The following is a 20,062-nucleotide window of genomic DNA, read 5'->3' as shown; positions in this document are numbered from 1 at the left end:
CGAAGGTTAGAAGTTCAAGCCCAAGTATTGCCAAGCTGCCAGTTTTGGGGGGCTCAAGCAAGGCCCTTAATCCTCTGTGTTTGGTTTCCCTCCATGAAAAAAAGAACCTGCAGTTTTTGCTGAAAACAGTATTTGGTGTCCATCATTGTTTATTCATTTTTTTTTTTTTTTTATTATTCTCATTAGATTAGATTTTTAAATTCTTTTAATAATAAAATGAACATGGTAGGACAAATATTATGACACTTTGTAACCTAATATTTTGTTGCACAACCCTTAAACAATTTCTGTAGCTACTGTATCAATGAGACTTCTTCAGGTCTCAGGATTGAAGGCTGCCTTGTAAAGACTGCATGATTCAACTCTTTCTAAAGACTTTGGATAGAATTTAGGTCAAGGCTAATAAAAGAACACTTACACTTTAGAATAGTCCAATGTTTCGTTCTTAGCCGTTTTTGGGAGCTTCTAGCTGTATGTTGTGGGCCATTATCCTAATCGAGGACCTATGAGCTCGACTGAGATGGAGTGTTTCTGATGCTGGGAGGTGTGTTTTACTCCAGAATTGCTTGGAGGACCAGAGATTTAAAGATCCATGGATTGCACAGATTCATGGTTTCTCATGCCAGATTCCACAATGCAGCCCTAAAACTTAATTGAGCCTCCTCATGTTTCACACCAGATTTTGTGTTCTTTTCCATGAAAGCTTTATTTTCATCTGTGAACATAAAGCTTATATGCCTTGCCAAAAACAAATTTGTCCACGTCTGTATGTTCATTGCAACCACCATTTTCTTTCTCTTACTACTAGCCACTTTTTTATTTTACACAATTCACACAAAAGGACAAAAATTTAAGTTTTTTTATTTTTACAGATTTTCTCAGTTGCTTTGGAGCATTTTCTCGAATCATCCTTATTATTTGCAAACCAGTAAGTGCATTTCTCAAAACAATTTGTACAAACAGCACAATACATTGGATTTCTTGCAAAAGCCTTTCTTAAAATCTTTAGTTCATCATCAAAAGTATTGAAGTCTATGAAAAGTCCCTTTGTCAATGTTTACAAACAAGTCGTCAAAATGTTTAGTCGTGTTGTCAGTATGATGCTGCACAGTTTCAGTATTTCTTGATATAAACTACGGTTTGGATTACAATGATTGAAAATGCACAAAATTTGAGTTTCTTTTGTACGGCATCTATGAATTCCAGCAGCACAAATTTATTTATTTGATTGAATATTTGATTTATATTGATTGCAAGAGATCAGACAGGATTCACACTTTTACTGTACTGTACAAGTGTTTGTTTGTTTTTTAGTTGTTCATCTCTTTTCAGAAATTGTCATTCTTTGTTTTGCTCTGTCTGTATTCACTCTCCATTTGAAGGTTCACAAGCTTCACCTTTGACCTGTTTTAGAGAACTGGTTGATCATTGGTTAATTTGATGCCGTTCACTCGCCTTCATTAGTGACATTCAAGATTCACCTGAACAATTCATCAATTCAACACATTTACAAAATAAAGTTTAATAGAAATTTTTGATGACAGATGATGACAACTGGTTTAATCATTTTGCATTCAATGACATACAATTAACTGATGCTGAGATGTTTTCGGGTTAAAACTATTCAGGTGAAACTAGTATAATATATTTTGATCAACATGACATACACAACTGATAATGTAGGAAACAGCAGACAATTGTACACAATCCATTAAAGTAATGTACAAAAGCATTCGAAATTTTATCAAAGCAACAAGAAATGTTCTTATGATGAGCTAAATGATGTAGAGGTTGAAGAAGTACTTTTGAGAATTTCATTTCTGTTCTGAGAAACGCTCCAAATCAATTGAGAAAAACTGTATTAAGCAAGATATTTATATTTAAAGATCAACAACAGCCCCCAGTGCTGCTATCACTTCATTTTGCAGAATTATCGAGTTAGCTCAAAAGTTATAAAGCAAATTATATTAAGTTATATTAGAAATTTAAATCGTATCCCTCACCAGCTGATGATGTCAATACAGTGATCCAGGCATATGTTAAGGGTCAAGATTTCTATCATCCCTGTTAAACTGTATACACCAATGATCTCATATTCACCATATTTAGATTCCGCTAGTTCGTCATTAGGGTCTTTGTAATAAATATTTTTTTATGTCTTCTCAGATCTCAGCGTCAGTGTATATCCAATTCCCGGTAGCCAATTCAGCCTTTAAAAATGGCCGTCTCGGACACAGATTTCAAAACACTCACACACACAATTACCCAGCTATTTTTTGAGCACACTGTATATGAGACCCTCATTTATAAAGGTTTTTGTTACTATCTATATTATTTCATTTTGATATGTCTGCCAAGTCCTGTCATGATATTTTGCTGTTTTGGTTTTGTCCTTGTTTCACGATTTTGCCTGTAGAGTGGGGGTCAAACCTAGACATGTTTGCAGTTCCCTTGACCACACTTGGGCAAGATTACCTTTGTTCATTTAAGCTACATATGTCTGTGTAGTCGTTACATAAAATGATTCCTCAATAATAAAACTCTGGGGAAAGGATTTCCAATGATTCATAGTTTCTAAAAGCTTTCAATGCGACAACTAGCCATAAAGTTCACTCTTACTGTGCCTATACAAATACAAAATAGTGTTTTGTACTTGTCACTGTTTCTCTAATTGCTTTCTATAATCAGCCTACAGGATCTTGCTGTTCTTAATGATTGTATACATTTTTTCCTCCTAGAATACGTTATGTGTATAGTCAATGTTTTTAGCACCCAGACCAGAGATGGCAAAACTACACACATCCTTCACTGAAGTAGAACTACAGATACTCATTTTTGAGGAGACTCTGATGAAAGTTGAAGTACTGACTACACTTTTTCACTCAAGTTAAATTAAAAAAGTTTGTGCTCTGACATGTACTTAAGTAAAAAGTAGTCATTACTACTACCTGTTTAAATGTCATGCTGGTAAATGGACCTCACATCATATTAATATATTAATACAAAAGCATTTCTAATTTTGTTCCCCAATGTATGTATCAAGGCTGAAGATCCACCATATAGAACACAAGCAGAGAAAAGATGATGATGATCAGGTAATCAGGAATGCCAGACTTCTTGTTGCCTTCTGCCTTGCTCATTGTTAGCTTCGTAAACTAGCCTACGTCTGTGGTGCGTGAGAGCCAGGAAATTATACACCAATGGTAGATTAAAAAAGACGTGCAATGACAAGCAATAAGTTGATGTGCTGAAAAGGACAAGAAATGAGAGGAAAAAATATTGATCATGTCACCAAATAGATTAAAACTAAAATAATGAGCATGGTTTAAACATGTATGTAGAAAGTACAGATATTTGTGTAAAAAATATAATGAGTGAAAGTAAAAGGTTGGCCAAGAAATAAATAGTGAGGTAAAGTACTGATACCAGAAAAATCTACATAAGTACAGTAACAAAGTATTCATACTTCGCTACTTTCCATTTCTGACCCTGACCAACCAAGTATCTGAGTGCCATTTCTAATGCATCGCATTTTCATTATGCAATTCAGAAATATCTGTTGGAGCACATTTTTTTTCAACAAGAGGCAATATGCACTGAATTTCATGGCCGTCTTTCCGGATGGCACTGAAATGACCGGATGACTGCTGAGTCTGGCGGGAAAAAAAACTGTAATTCAAGTCTGTAAGTTTCTCAGAGGAGAACAAAGAAAAACACTGACTTGGCTGATGGCAGACTAAAATAAAATCACTGAGCAGCTCATGTAAAATAAGCCCTGGACTCCATGTCAATAAAATCCTGTCCAAAACATATCAACTCCCACACTGTTTATTTCATATGTGTGTATTAATACATATCAACAAGGACTACTATATTGCAGCCCTGCACCTTGGACTTGTTCGTAAAAAATTGTCATTGCACTGCCTCACTTATATTTTACACTTTACACACCCTGCACAAACTGTATAGTTAATGTCTTTATATTTATTTATTGTTATTTTATTTTCCTAGTTTTTATATTTATTTGTCATATATTTATAGTACCTGCACACAATGACAAATTCCTTGTACATGCTACTTGTAATAGTGATTCTGATTCTGAATAGGGCTATAATATCAAATCATGTCAATCTGATATAATTTGCGCCTTTCCTGCTCAGTGGTGAGTCAAGAGGAAGAAGGAGAGAAAAGGGAAAGCTTTGATGTGAATAAATATCAAGTAGTTGCAACACTTGAGTCTGGTTTATAAAGCTGAAAATTCATTGTATTTTTATTACAAAGCTAGAATTCTATCATAGTTGATATAGACTGTTTCCTGCAATGGCTTTGGACAGTTTTACGCTCAGGTGTTCATTATTGAATTTACAACCTCAACAGTGAAAACAACGATACATCTATAATGAACGAACATTCGGTGTCACCCGGATGAGTCTGGTTCCTCTCAAGCTTTCTTGCCTCATCTCTCTCAGTGAGTCACTAATGGCTTAGTTATTAGCTCTAAATTTCTAGGGACAAATTTATGACATTATCATTTGTTTTTTGAATATGTAAAGCTTTCTGATAATGTATATTGTTAAAAGCATTATACACAGTGCCTGTCAAAAGTTTTGGAAACTCCAGTCTTTACAGTTGTTAACAGACACGTGCATCCTCCTTCTGGTTCTATGCAACAAACGACATAATTTAACGATATGAAGATTTACTTTGACCAAACAGATCTTTAAAAGTCCAAAAGTTCCAAAGTGAAAAATTTTTCCTCAGCATGAATGCCAGCTTTACATTCTCACCATCCAGACAGTTAGTTTCTCCAAAGCTAAAATACTTTGCCATGCATCTAGTAATACTTGGTGTTCTTTAGTAGTTGGACATTTCTTTCTGATCTTGGGAGCAGCTCACTCCTGAGCAATTCAATTGGATTTAAGTGCAGGCATTTCCATGAGATAACTCTCCAGTTGATTGTTTGCTCTTTAAATAATGCTTACAGAGCTTGGACATATCTAGAACATAAGTAACACACACATATACACACATACACACACACACACACACACACACACACACACACACACACACACACACACACACACACACACACAGTATGCAATATTAAGAAGGCTTTTTACAGCAAGATGGACCAATCAGAACATATACAGAACCATTTAATGACTGTGTGTGTGTATTTTTCCATTTTGTTTTGTGTTCTTCATTACATAACCCTAACGCAAAGTGTTCAGGATTTCTTTAACTTCCACTTTATCAATCAATCAATCAATCAGTTCCTGAAGAAAATGTGAGTGCCACTTGCTTGTACAAAATATTTATCATATAATGGGAGATAGAAATTTTTTAACACAAGGCTTCATGGCACTCTGTTCTCATGAATGAGACATCACTACTGTATATTGCCCACAATGCAATTCTTCTCATTAGGGCAAGTGTTTTTTTATATGTCATATGTTGTGTAATTCTTGTCATCAACTTGCACTTGTGACCCCTGCTAATCTTCACATTGAATGTTTGGTTTTTATGCTCAGTTGAATTATTTGAGGTATGATTGGGGGGTGAAAATATTACTGATCCCATGGCCAGAATAGACTCATTTTAAGGGTATTTCCTGTTAAACAAAAGTAGAAGACCTTAGACATAGGAGATGTGTTACTCTTTACGTTTCCCAATGTTTACCACATGTTTTGAGGTAAACTCTATGGACAAAACTGTGTGGACAACTGACCATTAGATTCTTGTGCTTTTTGAAAAATCCTATTTCACCTGTAGTCCCCATTTGCTTTTATAATAACCTCCACTGTTCTTGGAAGACGTTCCACTAGATTCTGGAGTGTGCTTGTGGAGATTTGTGCTTCTTCACCCTCACGGGTATTAGTAAAGTCAGGTACTGATGAAGATGAGATGAGGAGGCCTGGAGTGCATGTTCACATTCATTCCAAAGGTGTTCAATAGGGTTTAGGTCAGAGATCTATACCTGGCCACTATCTAGGACTCCAACCCATGTCAATCATATTTTCATGAAAGACATCATTTTCAATTGTGTGCTCCAACTTTTTTGCGGAAACACAGGTCACAGAGCACCAACACAGACCCAGACACGGATAACAGAGCACCAACATAGACCCAGACACGAATCACAGACACAGGTCACAGACCCAGACACGGATAACAGAGCACCGACACAGACCCAGACACAAATAACAGAGCACCAACATAGACCCAGACACAGGTCACAGACCCAGACATGGATAACAGAGCACCGACACAGACCCATATACGAATAACACAGCACCAACATAGACCCAGACACGAATCACAGACACAGGTCACAGACCCAGACATGGATAACAGAGCACCAACACAGACCCAGACATGTATCACAGACACATATCACAGGGCACCAACAAAGACCCAGACACGGATAATAAACGCAGATTACAGAGTCCCACCACAATGACCCAGACATGAATCACAGTCACAGGTCTGTACCAGAGTACCAACACAGACCCAGACACAAAAACAGACCTGGGAAGAGACCTAAACACAAATCCCAGAGCACCAACACAGACCCAGAATGAGACAGTGACACAGACTCAGATGCAGTCCAGGCAAATGCACACATCCAGACACAGACATAAACATACGCAAAGACCCAGACACAGATCACTGAGCATTAGTACCAACCCAGACACAGATCACAGACACAGACAGACACAAATCAGAGACACAGACACATATTGCAGACACAGATCACAGGCCTAGACACGGACCAACATCACAAACCCAGACACAGATCAAAGACCCAAAAACAGATCACAGATCACCAACACAGACACTAGCACAGACCCAGATGCAGACAAGACACGGACACAAACCCAAATACAAGTATAGACCCAGACACAGATCACAAATGCAGGCACAGACCCAGAAACAGATCACAGATCACAGACACAGGTCAAAGACCCAGACACAGATCACAAACTCAGACACAGACACAGATCACTGAGCATTAACACAGACCCAGTCACAGATCACAAACTCAGACCCAAACATAGATCACAGAGCACTAACACAGACCCAGACATAAACAAAGACCTCCAGGAGCCGTTCAATTAGACAAAGACAATTTTCAGCAGAAGTTTGTTTCATAAGAGTTTTGCACTAAGCGGTTAAACAAACTCTAGATGATTTATAAGCTTCTTACATCAGCATCAGCTCCTTTCCTCCCTCACATTTTCACCATGTCCCTGGCGACCTGAAAATTGGAAAGAATTGCAGGTCGCTCAGTTCCCACCTGAATGCCTCCATTCTCTATTCAGTGTGAAAAGAAACTGACAGCCAAACATCTCACCTTTCCTCCGAGCACCAGTGCCTAACACGGGCACGACAACATGGCGGAATGAATAAACACACAACATACATACTATATTTATTAATAATAATAATAATTATTATTATTATTATATAAATATTATTATTACATATCACATGATCTGAGGCTTTTGCTTGATTTTCCACACATACTTAACACATTTAAAACTGCTTCAACTACTAAAACCCTTAGCAACCAGATGGACTAGCAACCAATTACCATGCTGAGATTCCTTAGTAACCACCTAGTTACATCCTAGCAACCACCCGGGATCACATAGAAACCTCTCAGGAACACCCTGGCAACCACATGGGACAACTTTGCAGTTACCTAGCAACACCCTAGCAATCCCTTTGGCTAGCAAGAGCAACCACCTAGCCACACCAGAGCAATCACCTGAAAGATCATGGCAACCACGTAGCGACATCCTAGCATCCGCAAGCGTAACTTTGAAGCATTTTGAATGACAGAAACCTTTTAGCAATCAAGATTTTAGGTTTCTAATCGGTTTCACACATCCAAAGGGTTGTAACTTGTGAGTTTATTAAGTCATTTTGGATTTTTTCTGTGTAAAGACATTCCACTCAGCTCCCTCTGTCGTGTGACTGGAGTACTGGAGTATATCCATGTGATTATGCTCACAGAGAATTTTAATAAGCAACAGATGACTCATTAATGACATCCACGGTCATAAACACGGCTGTGGGAACTCAGGCTACAACGTCTCATATAATCGGGCGCTCCCTTCGGGAGAGCGCAGTATGTGTGTGTGTGTGTGTGTGTGTGTGTGTGTGTGTCGTAACAGCATGCAGTATGTGTAGAATATTAAAAAATCTTCTCGCTGTATAATAAAAACACAGCTCTTGTTTGCATACTCTATCACCGGTTTGCTGAAAGCTTCTTTACGTTTTCAGAGAATGCTGCATTTAAAATCGCATTGTTACAGAGCCCTGAGTGAGACATGTCACTCTGACATCAGCTAAACAGAAATGTATTCATAAATACCTTTTCTGGAGTAAATACTGTCAGAGTCTGAGACTTTTCCAGGGCAACAGAAGACAGTTGTGTTTACAGGCAATAGTCTGAGCTGTGGCGAGCCATAAGGGTCAGCAATGCCTTCTCTGCTTTTGTTCATGAATATGTATTGAATTATTCACAATAGTTTCTATCAATCAGATTTCTGAAGTCACATTACGTATTGCCTTAAGGCCTATGGGTTTTTTACCATGAATTCCATGTTGCCTGAAGCTGTTGCTTTAACCAATCAGACTGTGAGCCATCTAATAGGCGTCCAAACACGTCAGCATTTTCACGTCTTTTGATTGGATAGAGCACAGTAGTCAGAGCTCGCAAACCGCATCTGTAGCAAACTGCACAAATATATTCACGTAGATTTAATAGCTGTTTTTCATTCCACAATGGCTGACAGAGGAGAAGAAATTGATATGGTACACTTACAAGGACATTTACAAGACAGAGTTGTTAAGCTGTTTCATAAACCATTTACACTTTTGTGTTTTCTTTGTTGTACAATTTGCCCTAATTTTAAATCCCAAGGAAAACCCCGGAAACATTTTATGAGGTTAATATTAATGCTTCTGCTGAAGATGATGTATGTGGGCGGTGCAGCTGTGGCTGCAGGGAAAGGAGACTTGTTGAATTGTGTTCATTGGGTTTTTTGCCTTAGTAATGACATTCATTTTTATGAGATTCCTGTCTGTGATGCAGAGTTTCTCTATAGTATCGATGGTTTCTACAGCTGTGGTATCATGATGCAATTAATAAGTGGATTGATTCAGGTAAGACACCACTAAAGGCCTAGGTGTGAAGTCCTCCACTGGGTCTGAGTAGCACTGTATTTGCACTGTCTATTTCATCTTAGCTAAAAGGTTTACTATTATATCAGTGAAGTAGTCTTGCTTAATAAAAATATCAAGTCTTAGCTTGCTACTTAGATAACATCCTTCATTTATAATGCTTTAACAAATCAATAAACTAGCTAGCTAAATAACTAGGTCACAATAGATCTACCGAGGAGTTGACTGACACTTTGTGTTGTGTCTGGATTAAGGAAAACTACCTGAATGAATTTGTGGCATCTGTTTGTTATGCGAGGAATCTGGAGGCGAAAGCCGAAGTGAAAGCAAAAGATTTATTTATTTATTTTGAGACACAGGGCAAATCCAAATACACTCGCCGAAAAGGGTAAATAATCCGGTGGGGCGCAGCGGAAGCGCGGTCCACAGTGCATGAACACAACAAACTGGTAGTCGGTGTATAAATCCACGGTGCGCTTGGGAAGAAGCGCGGTACTGAACAGTCCACGGGAAAGCGTGTGACGGGCAGCAAAACCATGAACAATAACTGACAAGGTGTGAGTGGAGGTGAGGGGCTTATATGGGTTAGGTGATGAGTGATTAACGAGGTTCAGGTGTGTGTGCCTAGTATGCTCGGGATGAGCTACGAGCGGGCGTGGCCCGCACAGGAGAAGGAACAGGTAGCTCCCTGACACTGTTTGAGCAGCATTTCAGCTTTCAGTGACACAATGTCCTTGATGCTGAAGTAGTACAAATGTTTCTTAAGCAAAGCTGGACTTGTCCCAGCATCATTTCTCTCTAGTATAACACTCAGAGTTTCTATATCATATGTACATGTACAGTATATAATGTAAATACACTATATTGGCAAAAATTTGTGGACACCTAACCAGAAGATCCGTATGTGCTTTTTAAACATCCTATTCCACATTTAGTCTCCATTTGCTCATATAATAAAGTCCACTCATCTGGGAAAATGTCCAACTAGATTTTAAAGTGATTTTGGCTCATTCTGATTTAGGGTGAGGTGAGGGGGCCTGGGGTGCAGTCAGCATACACATTCCTGCTATAGGGTTGAACCTCTTCCACTCCAAACCAACTTCATGGAGCTTACTCTGTGCACACGGGCATTGTCATGCTGGAACAGGTTTGGCCTCTTAGTTCATGTGAAGGGTAAATTTCATGCTGCTGCATCCAAAGACATCATATACAATTATATGTTATCTAACTTTGTGGTAACAGTTTAGGAAAGAACCATATATGACTGGATAAGTCAAGTGTCTCAATGCTTGTGTCCATACAGTCCGGTCTTTGTAGGCTAGACCACTTCTTAGCATCATTTAGCCTGTGACAGAATACAGAGCCATTTGAAAGTGTCAGTTAAGCCAAATAGCACTCCTTGTCATTTAGCACTAATCTGGAACAAGTGGAGATCGTCTAAACTAATGCCAATCCGATTTCTAAATAAATTCTCTCTTTTAGCTTACACACACTAATGGGGTTTTATTGATTGGCTGACAATTCCCTGGATATTCTATAACATTTTCTATAACATGGTTTCTCACATTTTTGGCAATATCGCCCCTAAAACAGTTTAGTTCTCGATTCCACTAACTCAGTGACACTGAAAAGGTTCAGTCACTATTTGGAAACAATCCACTATTGTCAGAGCCTAGTCTGACTTTAGCAGGAGAATGAAGGTCAGTGCACACAGGCCACTTTCAGCCTTGTGTACAGGATAAGCATCAGCCGGTCTGATAACCAAGGATTTAATGATTTATTTGGAAGCCTTCAGTTCCTTGAGAGGTAGCCAATGTTTTTTGCATATCAATGTAGGTGGCAGGTTGCACTGATCACGACAATAATGAGAATGGGAATAAAAGCCTGTGAATTTTGAGTGTGGTTTAACATTGCCATTTGTTTGCAGTCTTGGATTGAATTAGCATGCAACCCAGAACAGCATGGAACCTGATACGGCAGCATACATATATTACATTACATACTGTATAGTATCTCACAAAATTGAGTACACTCACATTTCAGCAACCATTTTTGTATATCCTCTTAAAAGGAAAATACTATAAAAATGAAACTTGGATATAATTTAGAGTGGTTAATGTGCATCTTGTATAGCAGTTCAGATTTACTGTCCTTGAAAATAATTAAATATACAGCCATTTTTGTCAAAGTAGCTGGCACAAAAGTGAGTACACCCCCAAGTGAACGTGTCAAAACTGTGTCAATATTTTGTGTGAGCACCATTGTTCTGTAGCACTGCCTTAATCCTCCTGGGCATGGAATTCACCAGAGCTGCACAGGTTGTTGATATGTTCCCCTTCGGGAACACAAGCTGTGTCACAATGCAGAGTCATCTCCCTTACGGCTCTGTCCCGCTTTTGCCGAAGAAAAGGGGCGCCAGAAGCCATGGGGCTCGCAGATCTAGCAGAAGGCACGGAGAAGGTAAAGTCCTCCCCGGCCTCTCCTGCTGGGTCAAGCGTTCGTTCCCCATGGGGAAGTACGACCTTCGGCTGTTTCTTCTGCCGGTGCGAGTAGCACGGTGCTCCATATTTTTTCCTCCAAGAAGGCAGAAAAAGGACTCCACACAGCCTGCTATATGAGGAGCTCCTGGAGGTAGTGACGCTGGCCGTGTCCAAACTAGAAATAGCTTGGATCTCTGGTTCCCCTAAGGAATTTCCTGGCAGCTTGGGAAGGCCTGCCAAACGTATCTCGGTGGGTCCTGCACACAATAGAGAGGGTTTACTCGATTAAATTTGGGTCCTCTCCTCCCCGGTTCGGCGGGATGTGTCTCACCCTGGAGTCAGGCTTCTAGAGCCATTACTCCGTTGTTTTGAAGAAGGATGGCGGAGTGCGGCCAATCCTAGATCTGCGCTCCTTAAGCCGCTCGTGAGGCTCAGGTTCAGGATGCTCACCCTCAAGGAGGTCATATCTCAGATCCAGAATGAGGACTGGTTTGTCACGATAGATCTAAGGGACACCTATTTCCACATCCACATCCTTTCCGCTCACAGGAGGTTCGGGGGCGAAGCATACCAATATCGGATCCTCCTGTTTGGGCTAGCACTCTCGCCCCACACCTTCACAAAGTGCATGAATAAGTCATGAGTGGCCACTCCGCCCAAGGTTGGTGAAACAAGCTACATCTTTCATGGCACATAAACTGCCTGGAGATGATGACTGTGTTTTCAGCTCTCGATAGCACTTCCTCTGAGACCTGAGAGATCGCCATGTGCTGGTCCGTATGTACAACACGTCAGTGGTCTCGTACATCAAACACCAGGGGGGTCTCTGATCTTGCCCCTGTTCAGGCTGGTGCAGCAGATCCTCCCGGGCCGATATGGCAGACATATTACAGAGCCCAGGTGGATCTGTTTGCAACTCAGGAGACGCTATCCCCTCTGGTTCTCTCTCTCTCACCCAGCCGACTGGTTGCTGGACGCCATTTCCCCCTATCATGCTGCTCCTGGGAGTTCTGGAGAGAGTTCGCCAGGAAGGAGCCCGTCTCCTCTTGGTGGCACCTCATTGGCTGGGCAGACCTTGGTTCATGGACCTGCTGTCCCTCCACTAGGGACCTTTCTGGAAAATTCCTCACAGGAGGGATATTCTCTCTCAGGCAGGGGGAACCCTGGTTTAACCCCTCCTGGAGTTTTGGAATCTATGGCTGTGGACCCTGGGGGGCACAGTTTTTAGCAGCTGGTCTCTATACTGAGGTAGTGGAGACCATCCTCCATTCCAGAGCTCCCTCTATGAGGAGGTTGTATGCAACTAGATGGCATCTGTTTACCACGTGGTGTGAGCACCACCAGTTAGACCCAGTCAACTGCCTGGTTGGTTCAGTTCTGGAGTTTTTGCAGGAACAGTTTGCCACAGGGTTGGCTCTGTCAGCCCTGAAGGTGTACGTGTCCGCTATCGTGGCTTATTGTACCCCACAGGTGGGGCAGTAGATGGGGAAACACCCTCTTGTGACACGTTACCTATCACCCTTTTGTGACCCAGAGTGCCTGTGTGGGACTTGGCGGCTCTATCTGAGCCCCCCCTTCGAGCCTTTGGCCAAGGTGACCCTAAGGTACCTGTCTGTAAAGGCCGCTTTCTTCTTTGCAGTATCCTCCCTAAAGAGGTTCAGAGACCTACAGACTTTTTCCGTGGCCCCGTCTCTCCTGGAGTTTGTCCCTGGCATGGCGAGTGCATTTCTCTATCCTAAACCTAAATCCATACCCATGTGCCTAAGGTGCCTATGGCTCCCTTGCAACCTGTCGTACTGCAGGCATTCTGCCCTCCTCCTTTCCTAGCCCCCGACCAGGAGAAGCACTGCGACACGTATCTCCACAGGACGAGTCCGCAGACTCTCAGCAGATGGATAGTGAATGCCATTTCCTCATCTTATGAGTCCTCTGGTCTTCCCACTCTCTTCGGAGTCTAAGCTCATTCTACCCAGAGTATGGCGGCCTCTACGGCCTGGTTTGCTGAAGTTTTTCTCTAGGGCAAGGTTGGTCCACCCCATTGACCCTTGTCAGGTTCTATGACCTCGACATCAGAGCCACTCCCAGCTCCTCTGTCCTGCGTTCTGGTTCTGCATAGACACACTAGGCAGGGACTGGTCAGCATGGCATGATTGAATACTCGTTCCCAAAAGTGAACGACTCTAGGTTACGTATGTATTCCTGAGGGAACGAGACACTGCGTCAACAGGCCATATTCCCTGCATCCCTTCTAGAAAAGATCCTCTTCCACTCCATAATGACATCACGGAGCTGCTGGATGTTAGACACATGGCCTTTTACGTCTGCAACCTCTAAAGCAATGTTGCAGCACTCATGCATCTTTTTTTTGAAGCAGCTTCTGCACCTGACGCACAGCACAAGGACACAACTTCTTTGATCGACTCTTATGAGGCTTGTTCCTGTCAAGGAAAACCTCTGTATGACCCTATGTACTGTACTATAACACTAAGTTTCAGGGTGTTACCGATCTTCTTATAGCCTCAGCCATCTTTGTGGAGACCAACAATTCTAATTCTCAAATGAGTTCTTTGCCATGAGATGTCATGTTGAACATCCAGTGGTCAGTATCAAAGAATTGTACCAAAAGCAATAATTTAACTGCTTTAGTACAAGATACATTTATGCTTCTGTCAAGCAGACAAAAACATGAACATGATGAATAGGACATGTGGTTTGCACGGTTACACGACGTACAGCTGTTATCACTTAGGGTGTACTCTTTTTTGTTCCCAGTTATTTAGAAATTTCCCCACTTTGGGACTAATGAAGGTATATCTTATCTTACTCACTTTTGTGTGATACTGTAAATGCTAACATTTTATAATTATACACTGGAAAAGATGAAGTATATATATTTTTACCCAGCTTCCATTACTCTAAAGGGCAATAATTTTGCTGTTTAAATCCCAGCACCACCAAGCTGTCACTGAAGGGCCCCTAAACAAGTCCCTTAACATTAGTGTATATGAGATAGAATGACATTTAATCTGTATAAGAGGTGGCAAATAGCATAAATGCTAATCAATAATCAAATACTGTAATCTTATAAAAAGGATATAATAGCTCAAGTTGACTTTAAATATTATCATAAAATATCATGCTCCCATTTTAACCAACATCTCTAACCCCACAATAACAATATGCTTCAATCCTTCAATCCTGAAAACAATTGCTCTCAGCAAGAGAAGTGGGGTATTTATATAGCTTAGCTCTCTCTCAAGATTTACAGTGGCGACAAAGTCAAAGCTTCCTCGAATATAATTGACGTATTGCACTATTATCAGCGTCAGTCTGCGCGTACAATAAAACAATTCTCTTTAATGTTAGCTTTATGCTGTTCCGTCTCCGCTCGCTCCGCACCCTTACTATGCTTTGTTCTCCCCGCAGATGAATTTCAGTTCAACCGTTCTGGCTCAGAAATGTGGCACAGTGTCTCACCGAGCTTTTTTTTTTCATCTCCCTACCTTTCATTCACTTCATACATCTTATTTACACTTCCATTTTACTCGATGCTCCTTCATTTCTTTTGCTTCTACTTCTTTTCTACACCACTATTGTGCCTTTAGTTTATCATCATCATCATCATCATTTTAGTCTCTTGATCTTTTGCTCTATCATTGTAACTCATACACACATTTTGTCTTTTTCCCTGCACGGTTCCACCAAGTGTCAGGATATGCCACTGGTAACCAAATCACTGTGTTTTCTTCGAGGCCTTTTGGAAACCATCTTTTTGTCGCATCTTTTCTTTCCCTGCCTCCATTAGCCCATCCATTTTAGGGGATTTTATTGCTCACCTCACTGCTCTTCTTTTTTTAGCATTGAGCCTTAGAGCTACGCAATCTCTCTCTTTTTCTCTCTTTTCTTATCCCTCTCTCTCTTTCTGTTGCTTGCTCTCTTTCTTTGCGCATATGTATCTGAAGCATCATGAGCATGGGAATGAGTAATTGGAGAGTATTTCCAAACATATCTGTGTGTATGTGTGAATGAATTAGCTTGCTTTGGCTTGCAGAGAGTCTGCAATAGCACATTGTCCTGGAACACATGGCAACTCTAAGTGCCAGTGTGTAGGAGGATCCAACATGCTGACATGGCATAAAGGGTTGTGTGAAGTCTGCGCATGGAGAAATGCTTCTTGGCTGCTTCGTATCAGCTTCACAAATATACAAAGCTATTGTGATCTTCCTAAATTTAGTAGGAAAAGTAACATTGATGCTTCTTCTTCTACTACCTGATGTATGAATCCAATATACTAGGAAGATCTGGTTTTGAGGTATTCCCTAACCCTAACCCTATTCCAGCCGATTGAGACTCAGGGAGCTGGGTCTGAGGTACTCCCTGCTGCTGACTGAGACTGGAAGAGTTGGAGCTCATGTATTACCTCCAACTTGCTGACTTTGACTGGACTTTGATGTATTGGAACTGGACTCTGAGGTACTGATCCTGGGACTCTGAGGTACTTCATCTCAATAGCTGAGACAAGAAGATGTCACGCTGGGCGTGAGGTATTACTTATTGTTGGCTAATACTGGAAGAGCTTGTTCTGAGATGCTTACTCCTCCTGGCTGAAATCGGAATGGTTGTGGCTAAAATATAAAATATCAAAATGTGATCAAGAAAACTCAGTTAGCACTCTACAGAAAATCAAGGAAAATTTTTGAGGCTCTTAAAAAGAAAAAAATGAGCTGATCCTTAATAAGCTAGAGGCTGCCCTTAGTATCTTTGTGAACAGACAATCAGGCTTCACCAGGCTCTCAGGTAAGTTCTTCAAGGCTATCTGGTCTGTATTAGAGCTGGACCTGCTAGATGTGCTATAGCCTTGCCAAAAGAAAGAAAAGCTGCCATTGTGTGATATTTTTCACACATATTGGCTATTGGGGACCAAATCTATATTTAAAAACCAGGAAAGGGTTTTCGGCCAAGGCCTGTTCCCTGTCCAGGAAGTTCTACTCATAGACCCTAGCCATTGGTTCACCATCAAAACTACTACATGCCATGGTATGGATATTTGGGGTAATTTGCATTGGATACAGAGATTTCATATTTACTATAGAGAAATTTTGGCATGGACTTATTCAGTTGTCCAGCAGAATTGTAGCATTTCAGCTCTATGTTTTATAGAAACTACAGAGAAGGTACACTAGAGATACTAGTAAAAGCAAGATTCTTTGTAGATTAGTTTTTTTTTAATGATTTGCTGTTTAATTGAACATGCAACAAGTATCTAAAGTCACTAATCATCCAACAGAAAAATAAACGTTAGCATATTTGCAACACCTTCTATATGATGAATAGCAACGTTCTGGCATGAGCATGAACCATATAGCAACATACCTTTTGATTGCTTTGTACGTTAATTTCTGGATGAACATATTTTAACTAATGTTTATGACTATGCTATTCCAACACAATCCAACCACAATGCTCCTGCACCATGACCTTATAATTAAAACAGAGAGGAACACACACATTCTCAGTAGGCCACACATGGCAAGTTTTATTATACCAGAAAGAATGTAGCCAAAAGAGCAGCAGCGAAATAATGTTGCGAAAGATAAGGGTAAGAGACAGTGAAGAGGTTTGTGTTGTTTAATTTTAGTCACCCGAGTGACTTATACCTCAGGAGATAAGACAGATACTGGTGAAGATGATAAAGTGATATCAATGATGGCTTTTTTCTATTAGGTTGTAAATGTAGAAGAAGGTAAGGCATCTATTATTGAAAATGGAATGAAATCTTACAATTCTTCCTTTTGCTTTTGAGAAACATGCAAAAGAAAAACCTATTTTAGCTCAAGAAAGACTGCAGATTTCAGAACAAAAAAAAAGGATAAAATGCCAAACATCTAAGCATATGATGGGATTTTACAGGCTGGAACAGTGGTAGGTTATGACAGGGAGCATTGGAAAGTTATCATTTTGTTAGCTTGCTTTTAAATATAAACTATAGCTTTACATTTTGACTGATTAAGCAAATAGCACCCCATTACCTGTCATGTCAGGTCAATGTCTATGCTGACATTTAAAGGTTTGACTGAACTCATGGCAAATCTGACCTGATATGTGATTTGCAAATTCCATAAGCCTGTATATGTTACTACAATTAAACATTTGGAAAAAACAATTTGCAACTTATTTAGTAAATTGATGACAGGTCAGTAAGATGAATGAGTATAAATTGTATATTCAGTCTCTCAGAACTCTGCCAAGCTATACATTTTTCTAAATCAGTATAATTGAAGTAAAATTTTTCTTCCCAATTCTGTCCCTATTAATCCTAATGCCCTAACTCTAAATAGAGTTCTCTTCAATTGTAGACCACAGCTGGAGATGGTTCCACCTGAACAATCTAAAGATCCCTGAGGTTCTGTTTTGAGTCTGGTTCCTCATACCATCTCATAGAGTTTTTCTTTGTCATTGTTGCCACTTGCTCATTTATTAGGGACGAATTTATGTATATAAATGTTTATTTGGGACAATGTTCATTGTTAAATGTACTATAGAAATAGAAATCAATTGAAATGTATATATATATATATATATATATATATATATATATATATATATATATATATATATATATACACACTTACACATTTACAGTACTTCAGCAGGTACAGTTTTTTTAATGCGGCATGAATTACAAGTCGGGGGATTAAAACCCTGGTATCACCATGCCATTGTTGGGGTCCCTGAGTAAGGCCCTTAACCCTCAGTGCTCTAGGGATGCTGTATCATGGCTGACACTGCACTCTGATCCCTGCTTCCTAACATCACTGGGATATGCAAAGAAAGAATTTCACTGTGCTGTGAAACATAAAGCACCTTTCTTTTCTTTTCTACAAAATGCCATGTTTGAAAGTATTTTTCAAGCACAATGATCAATGATAGATATTATAAATTATATAATACATATTTAATCACGTAGGACAATTTTTTATACGCTTATACAATACAAATGCACTTGGGATCTGTGCTTGAAACTATATTATGCTGACATATTGAAAATAAAGCTTTGGGAGTTCTCTTCTCCCAACCTCTGTTCTTAAATGCAAGACAATACGAATCTCTTTCTCTCAGGAAAAAAGTAAAAGCTCAAATAGGTGCTTCATCCATAAAAAAGGAAAACAGAAAATAATGAACATTAAATAATATATTGCAGTCTAACCACAGGAGATGTTGAAACTGTATTCAGACAACACATAAAGCCTTGTAGTGAGATTGATATCAACTTAGAGAAGATATAAGTTACAATTGTGTCTTATAAAGTCAACGAATAGCAGAAGTTGACGGCCTCAGGGTCACTTAATAACGGCCAGAAAAATGTTCTCTGCAGCACATTTTCCAGTACTTAATGTCTTAATGTACAGAAATAGATGCATGTATAAAACCTCGGATCTCATCCCTTCTATGGGAAGTTGAGTGTGAGACACAGATAAGACGGAGGTCCAGTTTGTTTGGGTCACCGAGTCTCAGGGCTGCAGCAGCAAGCGTCTGCTGGAACAGTGTAGGCTGCCGCCTGCTTTTATACCTGTTCCACCGAGTAGGCTGATCCTTTCCAGTTCAAGTGCAAAACATAATAGCTCGCTTCAGCCGAGTATTGCGGCATTTTTTAGTTTTTTTTTAGCCGAGAATATAATTTCCCTTCTGACGATTGTCTCGTAACCACACGGACACCCTTCTTTCATGTAGACCTTGGCTCGGCTCCTTTATGTATTATTTACAATTCCTACAAACGCATGTCACATTCCGAAAGACTACACAATACACAATGCAGTCTAATTGCTAATTGCCTTTTTTTTTTTTTTTTCATAGCATGATCACTGGCACAGAGCTCCTGAGGAAGCGGCTGAGAATTCAAAAGTCAAGCTGTAGGAAAACACTGCTGCAGACATCCACTCACTCATACCCAGGTAGCAAAGACTTCTGGCTTGGATTTGGCATGAAGCCGGCACATTTGGCGTTCAGTCAACACTGGCATGAGGCATGTAATCCAAACATGGCACGGTTATGGTGAAGATGAAACCGTCTTCAAGGCGATCAAGATATGGGCCAGTTGTTAAGTGTATTATTCGGCACAGATGTAAAACAGAACTGTGGGCCACATATGTGTGACCGGTCTTATCCCACAGTTAAAATGTAATTTCAGATATTTGAGGTAGAAAGGTGATAATATGTTCATACACGCAACTGTTTCCCCTATTTCTGTTTGCAACGTGAATTTATCGCTCCCTATTAACAAGGTTTTATCAAACAAATTATTTTAATTATAAATAATGGTCATTTTAGATGAAAAATGAATGGTAATAAAACCCTTGATGAACCCTTGAACCCATTTATAATGACCT

At 40.0% G+C, this 20,062-nt stretch overlaps 1 protein-coding gene across 4 annotated transcripts in view; it reads right to left on the bottom strand.

The window, feature by feature from the left end:
• The window catches only part of grm8a (glutamate receptor, metabotropic 8a), a 308,123-nt gene that overhangs the window by 190,536 nt on the left and 97,525 nt on the right, over positions 1-20,062 (bottom strand). The window contains exon 1 of one of the 4 annotated variants that reach the window (XM_046873174.1): positions 8,384-8,492. The exons of the other annotated variants lie outside the window; for them this stretch is intronic. The gene's annotated coding sequence lies outside the window, so the exon portion shown is untranslated. Of the gene's footprint in view, positions 1-8,383; positions 8,493-20,062 lie in introns of those variants that run through there. 4 annotated transcript variants of the gene reach the window in all.

This window comes from Silurus meridionalis, chromosome 18 (assembly GCF_014805685.1).
Source record: "Silurus meridionalis isolate SWU-2019-XX chromosome 18, ASM1480568v1, whole genome shotgun sequence".
NCBI lineage: Eukaryota > Metazoa > Chordata > Actinopteri > Siluriformes > Siluridae > Silurus > Silurus meridionalis.
Note: the sequence above shows the minus strand (reverse complement) of the source record. Positions and strands in the feature narration are given on the sequence as shown.